This window comes from Stenella coeruleoalba (genome assembly GCF_951394435.1).
Source record: "Stenella coeruleoalba genome assembly, chromosome: X".
In the NCBI taxonomy this organism is placed as follows: domain Eukaryota; kingdom Metazoa; phylum Chordata; class Mammalia; order Artiodactyla; family Delphinidae; genus Stenella; species Stenella coeruleoalba.
Window position 1 is genome coordinate 42,392,399 of NC_137152.1, and position 22,231 is coordinate 42,414,629.

General features: G+C 39.9%; 1 protein-coding gene across 1 annotated transcript in view; it reads right to left on the reverse strand.

Annotated features, from left to right (window-relative positions):
- The window catches only part of WNK3 (WNK lysine deficient protein kinase 3), a 181,614-nt gene that overhangs the window by 149,003 nt on the left and 10,380 nt on the right, over window positions 1-22,231 (reverse strand). The gene's annotated exons all lie outside the window — the stretch shown is intronic.

The following is a 22,231-nucleotide window of genomic DNA, read 5'->3' on the forward strand; positions in this document are numbered from 1 at the left end:
TGCATGAACGTTGGTTAGCAATCTAGTTCTCATACCCTTCTATCAATCCATCATATTTTTTCCCCAAGGGGCTTAAAATTCTTTTAATCAACTTTCTCTGGTATAATTGTCATACAGTAAATTACATGTGTTTAAAATGTACAATTTGATAAATTTTGACACAGATGTACACCTCTGAAACCATCTCCAAAATCAAGACAATGAACATACGCTTCTCCACCAAGAGCTCTTACTCCTGTCCCTTTGTAATTCCTCTAAGTAGTCCATTATCTGGATATATCATAATTTGTTTATTTATTCACCTCTTGATGACATTTGGGTTGAATTTCACTTATGGACTATTATGAATAAGGTTGCTATGAAGATCTGTGTACAAATCTTTACATGGACATATACTCTCATTTACCTTGAGAAAGTACCTAAGAGTGGAATGGCTGTATCAGAAAATGTATGCTTAACCTTTAAAGAAACTGCCATCTGTTTTTCAAGGTGGTTGTATCATTTTGCATTCCCAGGAGCAGTACATTAGAATTCCAGTTCCTCCATATCTTCATCAATACTCTACACTGCCAAATCAATATACTTTGAAAGTCAATAAGACTAGTATTACCTGCAAGTGGGAAAAGGTAATTAACAATGCCTCACTTAGGTAGAGAATTTTTTCTTTAACTTATTTTGACATAATTTTGGACTTGGAAAAAGACCTGCAAGAATATACAAAGAATTTAGTATACCCTTCACTCACATCCCCAAATGTTAACATTTTAGATTGGACATTTTTAAGTAAGGATAACTCTACTCAAAAAAAAAAGAATAACTCTATTCACTTAACTAAAGGTAACTTATCCAGAAACCTCAAAAGCAAAGATCCATAAGTAAGACAAAAGGATTGCTAAGCAGACAAAAATAGGTAAAAATCAGAGAATTTAAGTAGGAAAAAGACTTCAGAATTTTTTAACTGCAGAACCTCTTTTATAAAATGAAATCTTACTCAGAATCCTAATATAAAAATAGAGGGGAAAGTAGTGTTGCTTTGGTATAATAATTTTAATTATAATGTCTGGTCACCTGGTTTCCCAAACTGTAGAATAAGAAGCAGCAAAGTAGAGAAATGGGGAAATGAGTGTTCCTTTAGCCTTTAAAAAACCAACCCTAAGACAAAAAATATTACTAGAGACAAAGAAGGACATTTTATAAGCATGGAGAGATTAATTCACCAGGACAATATAACAATTATAAACATATACACATCTAACAACAGAGCCCCAAATACATTAAATAAAAACTGACAAAACTGAAGAGAGAAATAAACAATTCAGTAATAACAGTAGAAGATGTTAATACCCCATTCTCAATAATGGGGAGAAAAATGAGACAGAAAACGAGCAAGAATCTGGAAAACCTGGCCAATACTATCAATCAACTTGACCTAACTGCCATCTATAGAACACTCCACTCAGCAAGAACAAAATATACATTCTTTTCAAGCACACATGGAAAAATCTCGAGAACAGATTATGTACTATGCAATAAAATAAATCTCAATAAATTTAAAAGGATTGAAACCAAAGTATGCTCTCCTACCACAAAAGAATTAAATTAGAAATGAACAGAATAAGGTAAGGGTATATAGATCAATGAAACAGAATTGAGAGTCTAGAAGTAAACCTTAACATTTATGGTCAAATGATTTTCAACAGAGAGGCCAAGACAATTCAATGGGAAAAAAACAGTCTTTCAACAAAAGGTACTGGGACAACTGGATATCCACATACAAAGGAATGAAGTTGGACTCCTACCTCACACCATACAAGAAATGAACTCAAAGTGGAACATGGACTAAAACTATAAAACTCTTAGAAGAAAACATTAAAGTAAATTCTAGTGCCTCTGGGTTATGCAATGGTTTCCTAAGTACAATAGCAAAGGTACAAGTGATAAAAGAGAAATTGAGAAGCTGACCTCAAAAAATTTAAAACTTTTGTATTTCAAAGGATGCCATCAAGGAAGTGAAAAGTGAAAAGGCTGGGGGAAAATATGTGCAAATCATATACCTGATAAGGGACTGGTATTCAGAATATATAAAGGATTCCAACAATTCAATAGTGAAAAGATAAATAATCCAATGCACTAAAGATCTGAATAGGCATTTCTCTAAAGAAGATATACAAGTGGCCAATAAACACATGAAAAGACGTTCCACATTGTTACTCATTAGAGAAATACAAATCATAATCACAAATACTACTCCATACCCATGAGGATGGTTACAATAAAAAAGACAAGACAGTAACAAGTGATGGTGAGGATATGGAGAAAATACACCCCTAATACATTGATGGTGGGAATGTACAATAGAACACAGTCTGGCAGTTCCTCAACAAGTTAAACATAGAGTTACTATATGAATACCATCTACCCAAGAGAAATGAAAACTTATGTCCACACAAAAACTTATACACAAGTGTTCATAGCAGCACTAGTCACAATAGCCAAAAGGTGGAAACAATCCAAATGTCTAACAACAGTTGGATAAACAAAATGTGTTATATCCATGCAATACAATATTATTCAGCAATAAAAAGAAATGAGGTATTGATACATGCTACAATAAGGATGAACCTTGATAACATTATGCTATGTGAAAGAAGCCAAAGGAAAGACCACGTACTGTATGGTTACATTTATATGAAATGTCTAGAATATGCAAATCTATAGAGATAGAAAATAGATTATTTGTTGCCTTGGGCTGGGGTACAGGAATAGGACTGACTTCAAACTGGCACAAGAAATATTTTGGGGGTGATGAAAATGTTCTAAAATCAGATTGTAATCAAGGTTATAGAACTCTATAAATTTGCTAAAAATCACTGACATTTATATTGGTGAATTTTATGATATATAAATTATATCTCAATAAAATATGATGTCCTTAAGAATCTTAAAATATTGTGACTAAAATCAAAGCCATTGTAATATCAAATATGCCTTTTTAAAACTATACTCGCTACCTCCCTCACCACCACCACCACCCCATTCGGTCCACTCTCCTTATCTTCTGCCTGGATTCCTGGGTTGAGAATCATTGGTCTGAAGAGAAAAGACCTGACAACAATAAAATGTAATAGCTGGTGGCCTAAGGGTAAACAATGAATAAGAAAAACAAATTTTAACAAAACAGGCAAAGACTTTCCGGGAAGATGGCGAAAGAGTAAGACGCGGAGATCACCCTCCTCCCCACAGATACACCAGAAATACATCTACACGTGGAACAACTCCTACAGAGCACCTACTGAACGCTGGCAGAAGACCTCAGACCTCCCAAAAGGCAAGAAACCCCCCACGTACCTGGTTAGGGCAAAAGAAAAACATAAACAGAGACAAAAGGATAGGGACGGGTCCTGCACCAGCGGAAGGGAGCTGTGAAGGAGGAAATGTGTCCACACACTAGGAAGCCCCTTCGCGGGCGGAGACTGCGGGTGGCGGAATGGGGGAGCTTCGAAGCCACGGAGGAGAGCACAGCAACAGGGGTGCAGAGAGCAAAGCGGAGAGATTCCAGCGCAGAGGATCAGGGCCGACCGGCACTCACCAGCCTGAGAGGCTTCTCTGCTCACCCGCCGGGGCGGGCGGGGCTGGGAGCTGAGGCTCGGGCTTAGGTCTGAGCGCCAGGAGAGGACTGGGGTTGGCGGCATGAACACATTCTGCAGGGCGTTAGTGCACCTCGGCTAGCCGGGAGGGAGTCCGGGGGAAAGTCTGGACCTGCCGAAGAGGCAAGAGACTTTTTCTTCCCTCTTTATTTCCTGGTGCACGAGGAGAGGGGATTAAGAACGCTGCTTAAAGGAGCTCCAGAGACGGGCACGAGCCGCGGCTAGAAGTGCGGACCCCAGAGACAGACATGAGACGCTAAGACTGCTGCTGCCGCCACCAAGAAGCCTGTGTGCGAACACAGGTCACTATCCACACCCCCCTTCCGGGGAGCCTGTGCAGCCCGCCACTGCCAGGGTCCCGGGATCCAGGGACAACTCCCCCGGGAGAAAGCACGGCGCGCCTCAGGCTGGCAACGTCATGCTGGCCTCTGCCGCCGCAGGCCTGCCCCGCACTCCGTGGCCCTCCCTACCCCCCCCACTCGCCGGCCTGAGTGAGCCAGAGCCTCCGAATCAGCGGCTCCTTTAACCCCTTCCTATCTGAGCAAAGAACAGACGCCCTCCAGCGACATACACGCACAGGCGGGGCCAAATCCAAAACTGAGCCCCTGGGTGCTGTGAGAACAAAGAAGAGGAAGGGAAATCTCTCCCAGCAGCCTCAGAAGCAGCGGATTAAAGCTCCACAATCAACTTGATGTACCCTACATCTGTGGAATACATGAATAGAAAACGAATCATCCCAAATTAAGGAGCCCTGTGGATGAAAGGCTCTTGGTGCTGCAGCCAGGAGTTAGTGCTGTGCATCTGAGGTGGGAGACCCACCTTCAGGACACTGGTCCACAAGAGGCCTCCCAGCTGCACATCATATCAAACAGCGAAAATCTCCCAGAGATCTCCATCTCAACGCCAGTACCCAGCTTCACTCAACGACCAGCAAGCTACAGTGCTGGACATCCTATGCCAAACAACTAGCAAGACAGGAACAGAACCCCACCCATTAGCAGAGAGGCTGCCCCAAATCATAATAACTAAACAGACACCCCAAAACACACCACCAGACGTGGACCTGCCCACCAGAAAGACAAGATCCAGCCTCATCCACCAAAACACAGGCATTAGTACCCTCCACCAGGAAGCCTACACAACCCACTGAACCAACCTTAGCCACTGGGGACAGACACTAAAAACAACAGGAACTACGAACCTTCAGCCTGCAAAAAGGAGACCCCAAACACAGTAAGATAAGCAAAATGAAAAGACAGAAAAACACACAGCAGATAAAGGAGCAAGATAAAAACCCACCAGACCTAACAAATGAAGAGGAAATAGGCAGTCTACCTGAAAAAGAATTCAGAATAATGATAGTAAAGACGATCCAAAATCTTGGAAATAGAATAGACAAAATGCAAGAAACAGTTAACAAGGACCTAGAAGAACTAAAGATGAAACAAACAATGATGAACAACACAATAAATGAAATGAAAAATACTCTACATGGGATCAATAGCAGAATAACTGAGGCAGAAGAACGGATAAGTGACCTGGAAGATAAAATAGTGGATATAACTACTGCAGAGCAGAATAAAGAAAAAAGAATGAAAAGAATTGAGGACAGTCTCAGAGACTTCTGGGACAACATTAAACGCACCAACATTCGAATTATAGGGGTCCCAGAGAAGAAGAGAAAAAGAAAGGGACTGAGAAAATATTTCAAGACATTATAGTTGAAAACTTCCCTAATATGGGAAAGGAAATAGTTAATCAAGTCCAGGAAGCACAGAGAGTCCCATACAGGATAAATACAAGGAGAAATACGTCAAGACACATATTAATCAAATTGTCAAAAATTAAATACAAAGAAAACATATTAAAAGCAGCAAGGGAAAAACAACTAGTAACACAAAAGGGAATCCCCATAAGGTTAACAGCTGATCTTTCAGCAGAAACTCTGCAAGCCAGAAGGGAGTGGCAGAACATATTGAAAGTGTTGAAGGAGAAAAACCTGCAACCAAGATTACTGTACCCAGCAAGGATCTCATTCAGATTTGATGGAGAAATTAAAACCTTTACAGAAAAGCAAAAGCTGAGAGAGTTCAGCACCACCAAACCAGCTCTACAACAACTGCTAAAGGAACTTCTCTAGGCAAGAAACACAAAAGAAGGAAAAGACCTAGAATAACGAACCCAAAACAATTAAGAAAATGGGAATGGGAACATACATATCGATAATTACCTTAAATGTAAATGGATTAAATGCTCCCACCAAAAGACACAGATTGGCTGAATGGATACAAAAACAAGACGCATATATTTGCTGTCTACAAGAGACCCACTTCAGACCTAGAGACACATAGAGACTGAAAGTAAGGGGATGGAAAAAGGTATTTCATGCAAATGGAAAACAAAAGAAAGCTGGAGTAGCAATTCTCATATCAGACAAAATAGACTTTAAAATAAAGACTATTGGAAGAGACAAAGAAGGACACTACATAATGATCAAGGGATCGATCCAAGAAGAAGATATAACAATTGTAGATATTTAGGCACCCAACATAGGAGCACCTCAATACATAAGGCAAATACTAACAGCCATAAAAGGGGAAATCGACAGTAACACATTCATAGTAGGGGACTTTAACACCCCACTTTCACCAATGGACAGATCTTCCAAAATGAAAATAAATAAGGTAACACAAGCTTTAAATGATACATTAAACAAGATGGACTTAATTGATATTTATAGGACATTCCATCCAAAAACAACAGAATACACATTTTTCTCAAGTGCTCATGGAACATTCTCCAGGATAGATCATATCCTGGGTCACAAATCAAGCCTTGGTAAATTTAAGAAAACTGGAATTGTATCAAGTAGCTTTTCCGACCACAACGCTATGAGACTACATATCAATTACAGGAAAAGATCTGTAAAAAATACAAACACATGGAGGCTAAACAATACACTACTTAATAACGAAGTGATCACTGAAGAAATCAAAGAGGAAATCAAAAAATACCTAGAAACAAATGACAATGGAGACACGACGACTCAAAATCTATGGAATGCAGCAAAAGCAGTTCTAAGAGGGAAGTTTATAGCAATACAATCCAACCTTAAGAAACAGGAAACATCTCGAATAAACAACCTAACCTTGCACCTAAAGCAATTAGAGAAAGAAGAACAAAAAAAACCCAAAGTTAGCAGAAGGAAAGAAATCATAAAGATCAGATCAGAAATAAATGAAAAGAAATGAAGGAAACAATAGCAAAGATCAATAAAACTAAAAGCTGGTTCTTTGAAAGGATAAACAAAATTGATAAACCATTAGCCAGACTAATCAAGAAAAAAACGGAGAAGACTCAAATCAATAGAATTAGAAATGAAAAAGGAGAAGTAACAACTGACACTGCAGAAATACAAAAATCATGAGAGATTACTACAAGCAACTCTATGCCAATAAAATGGACAACCTGGAAGAAATGGACAAATTCTTAGAAAGGCACAACCTGCCAAGACTGAATCAGGAAGAAATAGAAAATATGAACAGACCAATCACAAGCACTGAAATTGAAACTGTGATTAAAAATCTTCCAACAAGCAAAAGCCCAGGACCAGATGGCTTCACAGGCGAATGCTACCAAACATTTAGAGAAGAGCTATCACCTATCCTTCTCAAACTCTTCCAAAATATAGCAGAGGGAGGAACACTCCCCAACTCATTCTATGAGGCCACCATCACCCTGATACCAAAACCAGACAAGGATGTCACAAAGAAAGAAAACTACAGGCCAATATCACGGATGAACATAGATGCAAAAATCCTCAATAAAATACTAGCAAACAGAATCCAACAGCACATTAAAAGGATCATACACCATGATCAAGTGGGGTTTATTCCAGGAATGCAAGGATTCTTCAATATACGCAAATCTATCAATGTGATACACCATATTAACAAATTGAAGGAGAAAAACCATATGATCATCTCAATAGATGCAGAGAAAGCTTTCGACAAAATTCAACACCCATTTATGATAAAAACCCTGCAGAAAGTAGGCATAGAGGGAACTTTCCTCAACATAATAAAGGCCATATATGACAAACCCACAGCCAACATCGTCCTCAATGGTGAAAAACTGAAAGCATTTCCACTAAGATCAGGAACAAGACAAGGTTGCCCACTCTCACCACTCTTATTCAACATAGTTTGGAAGTTTTGGCCGCAGCATTCAGAGAAGAAAAGGAAATAAAAGGAATCCAAACCGGAAAAGAAGAAGTAAAGCTGTCACTCTTTGCAGATAACATGATACTCTACATAGAGAATCCTAAAGATGCTACCAGAAAACTAATAGAGCTAGTCAAAGAATCTGGTAAAGTAGCAGGATACAAAATTAATGCACAGAAATCTCTGGCATTCCTATACACTAAGGATGAAAAATCTGAAAGTGAAATCAAGAAAACACTCCCATTTACCATTGCAACAAAAAGAATAAAATATCTAGGAATAAACCTACCTAAGGAGACAAAAGACCTGTATGCAGAAAATTATAAGACACTGATGAAAGAAATTAAAGATGATACAAATAGATGGAGAGATATACCATGTTCTTGGATTGGAAGAATCAACATTGTGAAAATGAATATACTACCCAAAGCAATCTACAGATTCAATGCAATCCCTATCAAACTACCACTGGCATTTTTCACAGAACTAGAACAAAAAATTTCACAATTTGTATGGAAACACAAAAGACCCTGAATAGCCAAAGGAATCTTGAGAACGAAAAACGGAGCTGGAGGAATCAGGCTTCCTGACTTCAAACTATACTACAAAGCTACATTAATCAAGACAGTATGCTACTGGCACAAAAACAGAAATATAGATCAATGCAACAGGATAGAAAGCACAGAGATAAACCCACGCACATACGGTCACCTTATCTTTGATAAAGGAGGCAGGAATGTACAGTGGAGAAAGGACAGCCTCTTCAATAAGTGGTGCTGGGAAAACTGGACAGCTACATGTAAAAGGAGATTAGATCACTCCCTAACACCATACACAAAAATAAGCTCAAAATGGATGAAAGACCTAAATGTAAGGCCAGAAACTATCAAACTCTTAGAGGAAAACATAGGCAGGACACTCTATGACATAAATCACAGCAAGGTCCTTTTTGACCCACCTCCTAGAGAAATGGAAACAAAAATAAACAAATGGGACCTAATGAAACTTAAAAGCTTTTGCGCGGGGTGGGGGGGACCTTGAAGATGGCGGAAGAGTAAGACGCAGAGATCACCTTCCTCCCCACAGATACACCAGAAATACATCTACACGTGGAACAACTCCTACAGAACACCTACTGAAGGCTGGCAGAAGACCTCAGACCTCCCAAAAGGCAAGAAACTCCCCACGTACCTGGGTAGGGCAAAAGAAAAAGAAAAAACAGAGACAAAAGAATAGGGACGGCACCTGCACCAGTGGGAAGGAGCTGTGAAGGAGGAAAAGTTTCCACACACTAGGAAGCTCCTTCGCGGGAGGAGACTGCGGGAGGCGGAGGGGGGAGCTTCGGAGCTGTGGAGGAGAGCACAGCAACAGGGGTGAGGAGGGCAAAGTGGGGAGATTCCCGCACAGAGGATCGGTGCCGACCGGCACTCACCAGCCCGAGAGGCTTGTCTGCTCACCCGCCAGGGCGGGCGGGGCTGCAAGCTGAGGCTCTGAGGCTCGGATTTCGGATTCGGACGGAGCACAGGGAGAGGACTGGGGTTGGCGGCTTGAACATAGCCTGAAGGGGCTAGCCGGGAGGGAGTCCGGGGAAAAGTCTGCACCTAACGAAGAGGCAAGAGACTTTTTCTTCCTTCTTTGTTTCCTGGTGCATGAGGAGAGGGGTTTAAGAACGCTGATTAAAGGAACTCCAGAGACGGGCGCGAGCCGCGGCTAAAATCCTGAATCCCAGAGACGGGCGCGAGCTGCGGCTAAAAGCGTGGACCCCAGAGACGGGCGCGAGCCGCAGCTAAAATCCTGAATCCCAGAGACGGGCGCGAGCTGCGGCTAAAAGCGCGGACCCCAGAGACGGGCGCGAGCCGCAGCTAAAAGCGCGGACCCCAGAGACGGTCGGGAGACGCTAAGGCTGCTGGTGCAGCCACCAAGGGGCCTGTGTGCGAGCACAGGTCACTATCCACACCCCTCTTCCGAGGAGCCTGTGCAGCCCGCCACTGCCAGGTTCCCGGGATCCAGGGACAACTTCCCCGGGAGAACGCACGGCGGGCCTCAAGCTGGTGCAAAGTCACGCCGTCCTTGGCCGCCGCAGGCCCGCCCCGCACTCCGTGCCGCTCCCTCCCCGCCGGCCTGAGTGCGCCAGAGCCCCCGAATCAGCGGCTCCTTTAACCCCGTCCTCTCTGAGCAAAAAACAGACGCCCTCCAGCGACCTACACGCAGAGGCGGGGCCAAATCCAAAGCTGAGCCCCTGGGAGCTGTGAGAACAAAGAAGAGAAAGGGAAATCTCTCCCAGCAGCCTCAGAAGCAGCGGATTAAAGCTCCACAATCAACTTGATATACCCTGCATCTGTGGAATACCTGAATAGACAACCAATCATCCCAAATTAAGGAAGTGGACTTTAGGAGCAAGATCTATGATTTTTTTCCCTTTTCCTCTTTTTGTGAATGTGTATGTGTATGCTTCTGTGTGAGAGCTTGTCTGTATAGTCTTGCTTCCACCATTTGTCCTAGGGTTCTATCTGTCCATGGTTTTAAAAATTTTTTTAATAATTAATTTTAATTTTAATAACGTTATTATACTTTACCTTCGTTCTTTCTTTCTTTCTTTCCTTCCTTCCCTCCCTCCTTTAGACAACGAATCATCCCAAATTGAGGAGGTGGTCTCTGACAGCAAGATTTATGATTTTTCCCCCTTTACCTCTTTTAGTGAGGGTATATGTGTATACTTCTGTGTAAGATTTTGTCTGTATAGCTTTGCTTCCAACATTTGTCCTAAGGTTCCTATTTTTTTTCTAAATAAGAATTTTTTAATTCAATAACTTTATTATACTTTATTTTATTTTTACTGTATCTTCTTTCTTTCTTTTTTCCTTCTTTCCCTCCTTCCTTCCTTCCTCCGTCCCTCCTTTCTTTCCTTCTTGCCTTCTTTCCTTCTTTGCTTCTTTCTTTCTTCCTTCCTTCCTTCCTTCCTTTCCTTCTTTCTTTCCCCATACTTCTAATAATTCCCTCTACTTTTTCTCCCTTTTATTCTGAGCCGTGTGGATGAAAGGCTCTTGGTGCTCCAGCCAGGAGTCAGGGCTCTGCCTCTGAGGTAGGAGAGCCAACTTCAGGACACTGGTCCACAAGAGACCTCCCAGCTCCACACAATATCAAACGGCGAAAATCTCCCAGAGACCTCCATCTTAACACCAGCACCCAGCTTCACTCAACGAACAGCAAGCCACAGTGCTGGACAAGCTATGCCAAACAACTAGCAAAACAGGAACACAACCCCACTCATTAGCAGAGAGGCTGCCTAAAATCATAATAAGGCCACAGACACCCCAAAACACACCACCAGACGTACAACTGCCCACTAGAGAGACAAGATCCAGCCTCATCCACCACAACACAGGCACTAGTCCCCTCCACCAGGAAGCCTACACAACCCACTGAACCAACCTTAGCCACTGGAGACAGACATCAAAAACAGCGGGAACTACGAACCTGCAGTCTGCAAAAAGGAGACCCCAAACACAGTAAGATAAGCAAAATGAGAAGACAGAAAAACACACAGCAGATAAAGGAGCAAGATAAAAATGCACCAGACCTAACAAATGAAGAGGAAATAGGCAGTCTACCTGAAAAAGAATTCAGAATAATGATAGTAAGGATGATCCGAAATCTTGGAAATAGAATGGACAAAATGCAAGAAATAGTTAACAAGGACCTAGAAGAAATAAAGATGAAACAAGCAACGATGAACAACACAATAAATGAAATTAAAAGTACTCTAGATGGGATCAATAGCAGAATAACTGAGGCAGAAGAACGGATAAGTGACCTGGAAGATAAAATAGTGGAAATAACTACTGCAGAGCAGAATAAAGAAAAAAGAATGAAAAGAACTGAGGACAGTCTCAGAGACCTCTGGGACAACATTAAACGCACCAACATTCGAATTATAGGGGTTCCAGAAAAAGAAAAGAAAAAGAAAGGGACTGAGAAAATATTTGAAGAGATTATAGTTGAAAACTTCCCTAATATGGGAAAGAAAATAGTTAATCAAGTCCAGGAAGCACAGAGAGTCCCATACAGGATAAATCCAAGGAGAAATACGCCAAGACACATATTAATCAAACTGTCAAAAATTAAATACAAAGAAAGCATATTAAAAGCAGCAAGGGGGCTTCCCTGGTGGCGCAGTGGTTGAGAGTCCGCCTGCCGATGCAGGGGACGCGGGTTCGTGCCCCGGCCAGGGAGGATCCCACATGCCGCGGAGCGGCTGGGCCCGTGAGCCATGGCCGCTGAGCCTGCGCGTCCGGAGCCTGTGCTCTGCAATGGGAGAGGCCACAACAGTGAGAGGCCCGCGTAATGCAAAAAAAAAAAAAAAAGCAGCAAGGGAAAAACAACAAATAACACATAAGGGAATCCCCATAAGGTTAACAGCTGATCTTTCAGCAGAAACCCTACAAGCCAGAAGGGAGTGGCAGGACATACTGAAAGTGATGAAGGAGAAAAACCTGCAGCCAAGACTACTCTACCCAGCAAGGATCTCATTCAGATTTGATGGAGAAATTAAAACCTTTACAGAAAAGCAAAAGCTGAGAGAGTTCAGCACCACCAAACCAGCTCTACAACAACTGCTAAAGGAACTTCTCTAGGCAAGAAACAAAAAAGAAGGAAAAAACCTATAATAACGAACCCAAAACAATTTAGAAAATGGGAATGGGAACATACATATCGATAATTACCTTAAATGTAAATGGATTAAATGCTCCCACCAAAAGACACAGATTAGCTGAATGGATACAAAAACAAGACCCTTATACATGCTGCCTACAAGAGACCCACTTCAGACCTAGAGACACATACAGACTGAAAGTAAGGGGATGGAAAAAGATATTCCATGCAAATGGAAACCAAGAGAAAGCTGGAGTAGCAATTCTCATATCAGACAAAATAGACTTTAAAATAAGGACTATTAAAAGAGACAAAGAAGGACACTACATAATGATCAAGGGATCGATCCAAGAAGAAGATATAACAATTGTAAATATTTATGCACCCAACATAGGAGCACCTCAATACATAAGGCAAATACTACAGCCATAAAACGGGAAATCGACAGTAACACATTCATAGTAGGGGACTTAAACACCCCACTTTCACCCATGGACAGATCATCCAAAATGAAAATAAATAAGGAAACACAAGCTTTAAATGATACATTAAACAAGATGGACTTAATTGATGTTTATAGGACACTCCATCTAAAAACAACAGAATACACATTTTTCTCAAGTGCTCATGGAATATTCTCCAGGATAGATCATATCTTGGGTCACAAATCAAGCCTTGGTAAATTTAAGAAAATTGAAATTGTATCAAGTATCTTTTCCGACCACAACGCCATGAGACTAGATATCAATTACAGGAAAAGATCTGTAAAAAATACAAATACATGGAGGCTAAACAATACACTACTTAATAATGAAGTGATCACTGAAGAAATCAAAGAGGAAATAAAAAAATACCTAGAAACAAATGACAATGGAGACAAAACGACCCAAAACCTATGGGATGCAGCAAAAGCAGTTCTAAGGGGGAAGTTTATAGCAATACAAGCCCACCTTAAGAAGCAGGAAACATCTCGAATAAACAACCTAACCTTGCACCTCAAGCAATTAGAGAAAGAACAAAAAAAACCCCAAAGCTAGCAGAAGGAAAGAAATCATAAAAATCAGATCAGAAATAAATGAAAAAGAAATGAAGGAAACAATAGCAAAAATCAATAAAACTAAAAGCTGGTTCTTTGAGAAGATAAAGGAAATAGATAAACCACTAGCCAGACTCATCAAGAAAAAAAGGGAGAAGACTCAAATCAACAGAATTAGAAATGAAAAAGGAGAGGTAACAACTGACACTGCAGAAATACAAACGATCATGAGAGATTACTACAAGCAACTCTATGCCAATAAAATGGAAAATCTGGAAGAAATGGACAAATTCTTAGAAAGGCACAACCTGCCAAGACTGAATCAGGAAGAAATAGAAAATATGAACAGACCAATCACAGGCACTGAAATTGAAACTGTGATTAAAAATCTTCCAACAAACAAAAGCCCAGGACCAGATGGCTTCACAGGCGAATTCTATCAAACATTTAGAGAAGAGCTAACACCTATCCCTCTCAAACACATCCAAAATATAGCAGAGGGAGGAACACTCCCAAATTCCTTCTACGAGGCCACCATCACCTTGATACCAAAACCAGACAAGGATGTCACAAAGAAAGAAAACTACAGGCCAATATCACTGATGAACATAGATGCAAAAATCCTCAACAAAATACTAGCAAACAGAATCCAACAGCACATTAAAAGGATCATACACCACGATCAAGTGGGGTTTATTCCAGGAATGCAAGGATTCTTCAATATACGCAAATCTATCAGTGTGATAAACCATATTAACAAATTGAAGGAGAAAAACCATATGATCATCTCAATAGATGCAGAGAAAGCTTTTGACAAAATTCAACACCCATTTATGATAAAAACCCTGCAGAAAGTAGGCAAAAAGGGAACTTTCCTCAACATAATAAAGGCCATATATGACAAGCCCACAGCAAACATCATCCTCAATGGTGAAAAACTGAAAGCATTTCCACTAAGATCAGGAACAAGACAAGGTTGCCCACTCTCACCACTCTTATTCAACATAGTTTTGGAAGTTTTGGCCACAGCAATCAGAGAAGAAAAGGAAATAAAAGGAATCCAAATCGGAAAAGAAGAAGTAAAGCTGTCACTGTTTGCAGATGACATGATCCTATACATAGAGAATCCTAAAGATGCTACCAGAAAACTTCTAGAGCTAATCAATGAATTTGGTAAAGTGGCAGGATACAAAATTAATGCACAGAAATCTCTGGCATTCCTATATACTAATGATGAAAAATCTGAAAGTGAAATCAAGAAAACACTCCCATTTACCATTGCAACAAAAAGAATAAAATATCTAGGAATAAACCTACCTAAGGAGACAAAAGATCTGTATGCAGAAAATTATAAGACACTGATGAAAGAAATTAAAGATGATACAAATAGATGGAGAGATATACCATGTTCTTGGATTGGAAGAATCAACATTGTGAAAATGAATATACTACCCAACGCAATCTATAGATTCAATGCAATCCCTATCAAACTCTCACTGGCATTTTTCACAGAACTAGAACAAAAAATTTTGCAATTTGTATGGATACACAAAAGACCCTGAATAGCCAAAGCAATCTTGAGAACGAAAAAAGGAACTGGAGGAATCAGGCTCCCTGACTTCAGACTATACTACAAAGCTACAGTAATCAAGACAGTATGGTACTGGCACAAAAACAGAAAGATAGATCAATGGAACAGGATAGAAAGCCCAGAGATAAACCCACGCACATATGGACACCTTATCTTTGATAAAGGTGGCAGGAATGTACAGTGGAGAAAGGACAGCCTCTTCAATAAGTGGTGCTGGGAAAACTGGACAGCTACATGTAAAAGTATGAGATTAGATCACTCCCTAACACCATACACAAAAATAAGCTCAAAATGGATTAAAGACCTAAATGTAAGGCCAGAAACTATCAAACTCTTAGAGGAAAACATAGGCAGAACACTCTATGACATAAATCACAGCAAGATCCTTTCTGACCCTCCTCCTAGAGTAATGGAAATAAAAACAAAAATAAACAAATGGGACCTAATGAAACTTCAAAGCTTTTGCACAGCAAAGGAAACCATAAACAAGACCAAAAGAGAACCCTCAGAATGGGAGAAAATATTTGCAAATGAAGCAACTGACAAAGAATTAATCTCCAAAATTTACAAGCAGCTCATGCAGCTCAATAACAAAAAAACAAACAACTCAATCCAAAAATGGGCAGAAGACCTAAATAGACATTTCTCCAAAGAAGATATACAGACTGCCAACAAACACATGAAAGGATGCTCAACATCACTAATCATTAGAGAAATGCAAATCAAAACTACAATGAGATATCATCTCACACCAGTCAGAATGGCCATGATCAAAAAATCTAGAAACAATAAATGCTGGAGAGGGTGTGGAGAAAAGGGAACCCTCTTACACTGTTGGTGGGAATGTAAATTGATACAGCCACTGTGGAGAACAGCATGGAGGTTCCTTAAAAAACTAAAAATAGAACTACCATATGACCCAGCAATCCTGGGTACCCTGAGAAAACCATAATTCAAAAAGTCATGTACCGGGCTTCCCTGGTGGCGCAGTGGTTGGGAGTCCGCCTGCTGATGCAGGGGACGCGGGTTCGTGCCCCGGTCCGGGAAGATCCCACATGCAGCGGTGCGGCTGGGCCCGTGAGCCATGGCCGCTGAGCCTGCGCGTCCGGAGCCTGTGCTCCACGGCGGGAGAGGCCACAGCAGTGAGAGGCCCGCGTACCGCAAAAAAAAAAAAAAAAAAAAAAAAAGTCATGTACCAAAATGTTCATTGCAGCTCTATTTACAATAGCCCAGAGATGGAAACAACCTAAGTGTCCATCATCGGATGAATGGATAAAGAAGATGTGACACATATATACAATGGAATATTACTTAGCCATAAAAAGAAACGAAATTGAGCTATTTGTAATGAGGTGGATAGACCTAGAGTCTGTCATACAGAGTGAAGTAAGGCAGAAAGAGAGAGACAAATACCGTATGCTAACACATATATATGGAATTTAAGAAAAAAAATGTCATGAAAAACCTAAGGGTGAAACAGGAATAAAGACACAGACTTACTAGAGAATGGACTTGAGGCTATGGGGAGGGGGAAAGGTAAACTGTGGCAAAGCGAGAGAGAGGCATGGACATATATACACTACGAAACGTAAGGTAGATAGCTAGTGGGAAGCAGCCGCATAGCACAGGGAGATCAGTTCGGTGCTTTGTGACCACCTGGAGGGGTAGGATAGGGAGGGTGGGAGGGAGGGAGACGCAAGTGGGCAGAGATATGGGAACATATGTATATATATATAACTGATTCATTTTGTTGTGAAGCTGAAACTAACATACCATTGTAAAGCAATTATACTCCAATAAAGATGTTAAAATGAAAAAAAAAAACAGGCAAAGAACTTCACTAAGCATAGTATATCTGGGGCCTTTTCATCATGGATCCAATAGCTTCTTGACCATAAAACAGAGTATCAGAACTCAGGCTTTGGAGTGGGAGAAACCTGGAATCAATCATGGTTCTGCCTCTCACTCCTCAGAGATTTGTGGCAAATTACCTAACCTCATTCATTTTTTATTTCATTTGTGAAATCTCACAGGAATAATATGAAAATAAAATGGCAATATACATGTAAAGTACTTAGCACAGTGCCTGGCACAATATAATAATCAATAAATGGAAGCTTTTATTTCCTACCTCTTAATAACCCCTAAGGGCAGCACTATACTAAAGCGCTATACAATAATACTCAAGAAAACATTAAATGATTTTTCAGGAGGAGACTATTTAGTAAAGTTGAAAAGTATATAATACATTCTTTCAAAGTTTTCCAGTAAGAAACCATGGTGGCATTGCTAAAGGGGTATGCTTCAGTGACCAGGGTATCTCTTCTATACTCAGCAGTGCAGAAACATAGCTCAGTAAAATAGTCCACAAAAATCAGGCCTCAAACCTGAAGTCTCTTACTGAGTTCAACGGCTATGTATCATAACCCATGTGTGACCATTATTTCCTTCATAAAATGATAACACATTGATTTAAGCCCTAGGAATATGTATAAAGACAACTGCAAAAGCACTTCTATAGAGATTGAAATTACAGGGAAAATCTCACAAATCTGTGTCCCATATGTACTCCTTCAATATATTTGATATATAATCTTGGAGCATTTGAGTTAAAAGCTCAAGATAAGTTTCCCCCTGTAGCTTATCATGGTTGTATCCATGGGAAATCCAGCATACAATCAGTACTTTGTCAATGACTCAATAATTTCTTCAACTTTTGGAAACAGCAATTGAAAGAATGCATATTTAAATAGTCAGAATTACACAGTAAATTTTCCACTGACAATCTTCTCTCTCTCTCTCATACATGTGTATTCATACCAATAAACATTTACCAAGTGCCAAGCACTGTGTCAGGGTCTGGGGATAAAAGAGCAAAAGTCAGTCTTTGTCCTCAAGGACCCTACAGTTTATTCAAGCTTAAGATATACCACTGCCGCCTTCTAGTTCAAGAAGGTGAACTGAACACCTATATCTCTTGTACTTTCCAAGACCCTGAAAAAGTGATGGTAAAATAGTATAGAAGTATAAATCACAAGTCAAAGACAGGAATGGAAAATGGCATAGCAAATACAAGATTTCAACAATTTCTGACAAAGAGCAAACAGGAAAGAACTAGCTGATAACACAAATCAAAGGAATGCTACAACCTGAAATATGTAATAGAAAGGGTTCCAACCCGGGAGGGAGCTGACTCACAGGACAAAACCCCAGAGGGGTTCCACACTCAAAGAAGACTGATCCTAAAGAGAGCCAGAGTGAGAAAAGGGCTAAAAACAGGGGTTAACTGAACGTCTGAGTAATGACACAGTTGATGAACTCTCCCCCCAAAATAAAGAAATTCCTGCAGATAGAATACCAAATTCAACAAACTAGGAAGAATAAGGGCACCCTAGTACAAAGCCCTCTGCACTCTGGCATTTGGGCCCTCCAAGTGTAAAAGCCAGCTGCCCACCCACTCCCCCCAAAACCAGTTGACAACCTGCCTAGGTACACAGAACTCCCAGTCAGCCCTTCTACTAGGTCATTCTTTAATACGAACAGAATCAGGAGACAGCCATTTTGAAGAAAACGTAACACAGAAAGAACAAGAAAAAAATGTCCTTGGAAGAGCTGAAATAATTCAAGAAACCATTTTTAATTTAATTTTTAAAGTATAATCATAAGATTCAAAAATCAAAGAAAGAGGTATATAATGGACAGGTTCACTCCCCAATCTGTTTCCTATCCATTCAGTTCCCCCCCCACTCTCCCACAAGTAACCACTCATTAGATTCTGTGTAGCCCTCCAGAGTTTCTTACAGCAAATAAGCAAATATAAATATATGTCCTTTTTCTACCTCTCTACACGAAAAGTAGCATAGTATATACCAAGCTTTTTTTTATAGTCACAATAATTTAATATACTGTTTTCCCTGTCAGTACATGAGATTCCCTCATTCTTATTTTTAATACCTATATAGTAATAGTATTTGATTATTTGCTTATGACAGATAAAACTGCATATTTCATTTTGCATATATGTATGTCTGTGTGTATATACGTATATATATATATATATATATATATATATATATATATATATATATATATATATGTAAATTCCCTGAAGTGGGATTGCTGGGTCAAATGAAATTTGCATTTTTAACTTTTAATGAAGTATACTAATATACCCATAAGAGTACACATAATTCATGTGTACCTTTATATAATGCTGCCAAACTGCCTTCCACAGGCATTGTACCAATTTAAACTCCCACCTGCAATGTGCAAGGTGTCTTTTACCCCACAGCCTTGACAACAAAAAAAAGGTGTTATCAAACATTTTGATTTTTAACACTCTGATAGGTTTAAAAAAGGAATCACAGTGTGGTTTCAATTAGCAATTATCTCATGAGTGAGATTAAGCATCTTTCACATAAACAATAATTAAAGTCAGGAATAAGCCAAGAATTGCTATTATCATTGCTACCACTTACGGAAATAAAATAAGACATACGAATATTGGAAAGTAGGAGACAGAACTCAAAACTTGCAGATTATATGATTACCTGCCTAGAAAATCCAAGCAAATTCAACTAAATAAACTATGATAGGAAGTAACGAGAGAGCTCAGCAGAAAGGCTAAATGCAATATCAACAAACAAATCAATAGCTTTGCTATACATCAGCAATAATCAATTAGAAAATGTAATTAAAAAAACAACTATCAGGGACTTCCCTGATGGTCCAGTGGGTAAGACTCCGCACTCCCAATGCAGGGGGCCTGGGTTCGATACCTGGTCAGGGAACTAGATCCCGCATGCATGCCACAACTAAGAAGTCCAGATGCTGCAACTAAAAGATCCCACATACAACAATGAAGATCCCATGTGCCACAACTAAGACCCGGCACAGCCTAAATAAATAAATGAATTAATTTTTAAAAAAAAAACCTATCCTAAGGTAAGGGTTCCAGGGGCAGGTGGCACCAGGAGGGGGCAGGAAGGGCTGGGTGCTCTGGAAGGAGGGCAGGTCACTGCAATTACTATATAGATATAGATATATAGATATAGATAGTATCCTGCTCATAAGAGCAACAGAGCTATAAAATAATCATCTAGGAATAAACTCAAAAAGAATTATGTAGGGCTTCCCTGGTGGCGCAGTGGTTGAGAATCCACCTGCCGATGCAGGGGACATGGGTTCGTGCCCCGGTCTGGGAAGATCCCACATGCCGCGGAGCGGCTGGGCCCGTGAGCCATGGCTGCTGAGCCTGCGCGTCCGGAGCCTGTGGTCCGCAACGGGAGAGGCCACAACAGTGAGAGGCCCGCGTACCGCAAAAAATAAAAATAAAAAAAAATAAAAAAAAAAAGAACTATGTAACACCTATATAAAGAAGACTAAAATTTTACTGAAGTACATAAAATACACCTTTCTTTGGTAGAAAGACCCAATATTAGGATCTTCACAAACCCCCCTCTGAGATTATTCCAAAGTCAATGCAAGTTCAATAAAAATCCCAAAGAGATGTTTTTGTCCCAAATTGACAAACTGATTTGAAAAGAGTACAAGGAAAGCAAAGAAAATCTTGAAAAAGAACAATGAGAGTTTGCTTTAACAAATATTACTTATAGCTATAGTAAGTTAAACAATGTGGTTTCATCAGAGAAATATACAACTGGATAATGGAGAACAATCAGTAGAGAAAGAGACACATGTATGTATGGCAATGCAGTCCATGGTAAAGATGGCATTTCAAATTTATGAGGAACAGATAGCATAATAAATGGTGTCAGAATAACTGGCTATCCATTTGGGGGGAAAAAAGTTAAAGCCCTACTTAAAATCAGTCACAAAAATAAATTCCAGGTAGATAAAAGGGCTAAACATAAAAAACAAAACTATATAACTATGAAAAGAAAATATGGCAGAATATATTTCTAATCTGAAGAAAGGCTCCCTTAAAAAGATAAAATACAAAGACCATTAACAACAACAACAAAAAAAATACATTTGACCATGAACAAGGTTAAAAGACAGGCAACAGACTGGGAGCAAACATCTGCAACTTGTATAGCAAAGCATTAATATCCAGAATGTATAAAGAGCAAGTAAGCAAGGAGTCAGCAAGTAAGCAAGTAAGCAAGGAGATGCAAATTCAAATAATTCAATATCATTTTTTGTCTATCAGATGAGCGAAAATTATATATCTGTTAATATCACATTTTGAGTGTGAGAAATTCAGTACTCCATGCGCTGTTGGCAGATAAACTGGAATAGCCTCTTTATATGGCAAATTCCAAATATCTAGTACATACCTGTCATCCAGCAATTCCACTTCTTAGTATCTACCTGAGAAATATTCCTGTATGTGTACAAATACGTATGTACAAGGATTTTTTACTGAAGGATTTTTTATTGTTTGCAACAGCAAAAAAACTGAACTTACATATTCATCTATAAGAGAATGGTAAAATAAAAAGTGGTGCATCTGTACTACATAATAATATGCATCTGTTTAAAAACTGAGAGGTGGTTATACACTGATGTATAAAAATCTCCCACACATATATACTATTGAGAAAAGTGAGTTGTAGTACAACACATACATCATACCTATATGTCATTTATATATTAAATATTATATATAAATACATATATAAAAGACAAAACTTTATGTTTCTAAATGTACTCATATATGTGTAAATGCATATAAAAAAGACTGGAAGGATATGCTCTAAACTGATCCTGGTGGTTAAAGAAGCACGTACTATGAAATACTATGTATCCATTAAAAAGGATAAAGTGAACATATAAAACTGACACTAAAAGAGCCTTAAGGGCTTCCCTGGTGGCACAGTGGTTAAGAATCTGCCTGAATGCAGGGGACACGGGTTTGAGTCCTGGTCCAGGAAGATCCCACATGCCACAGAGCAACTAAGCCTGTGCACCACAACTGAGTCTGCGCTCTAGAGCCTGCAAGCCACAACTACTGAAGCCCATGCGCCTAGAGCCCATGCTCTGCAACAAGTGAAGCCTGCGCACCACAACAAAGAGTAGCCCCCACTCACCACATCTAGAAAGCCCACGTGCAGCAACG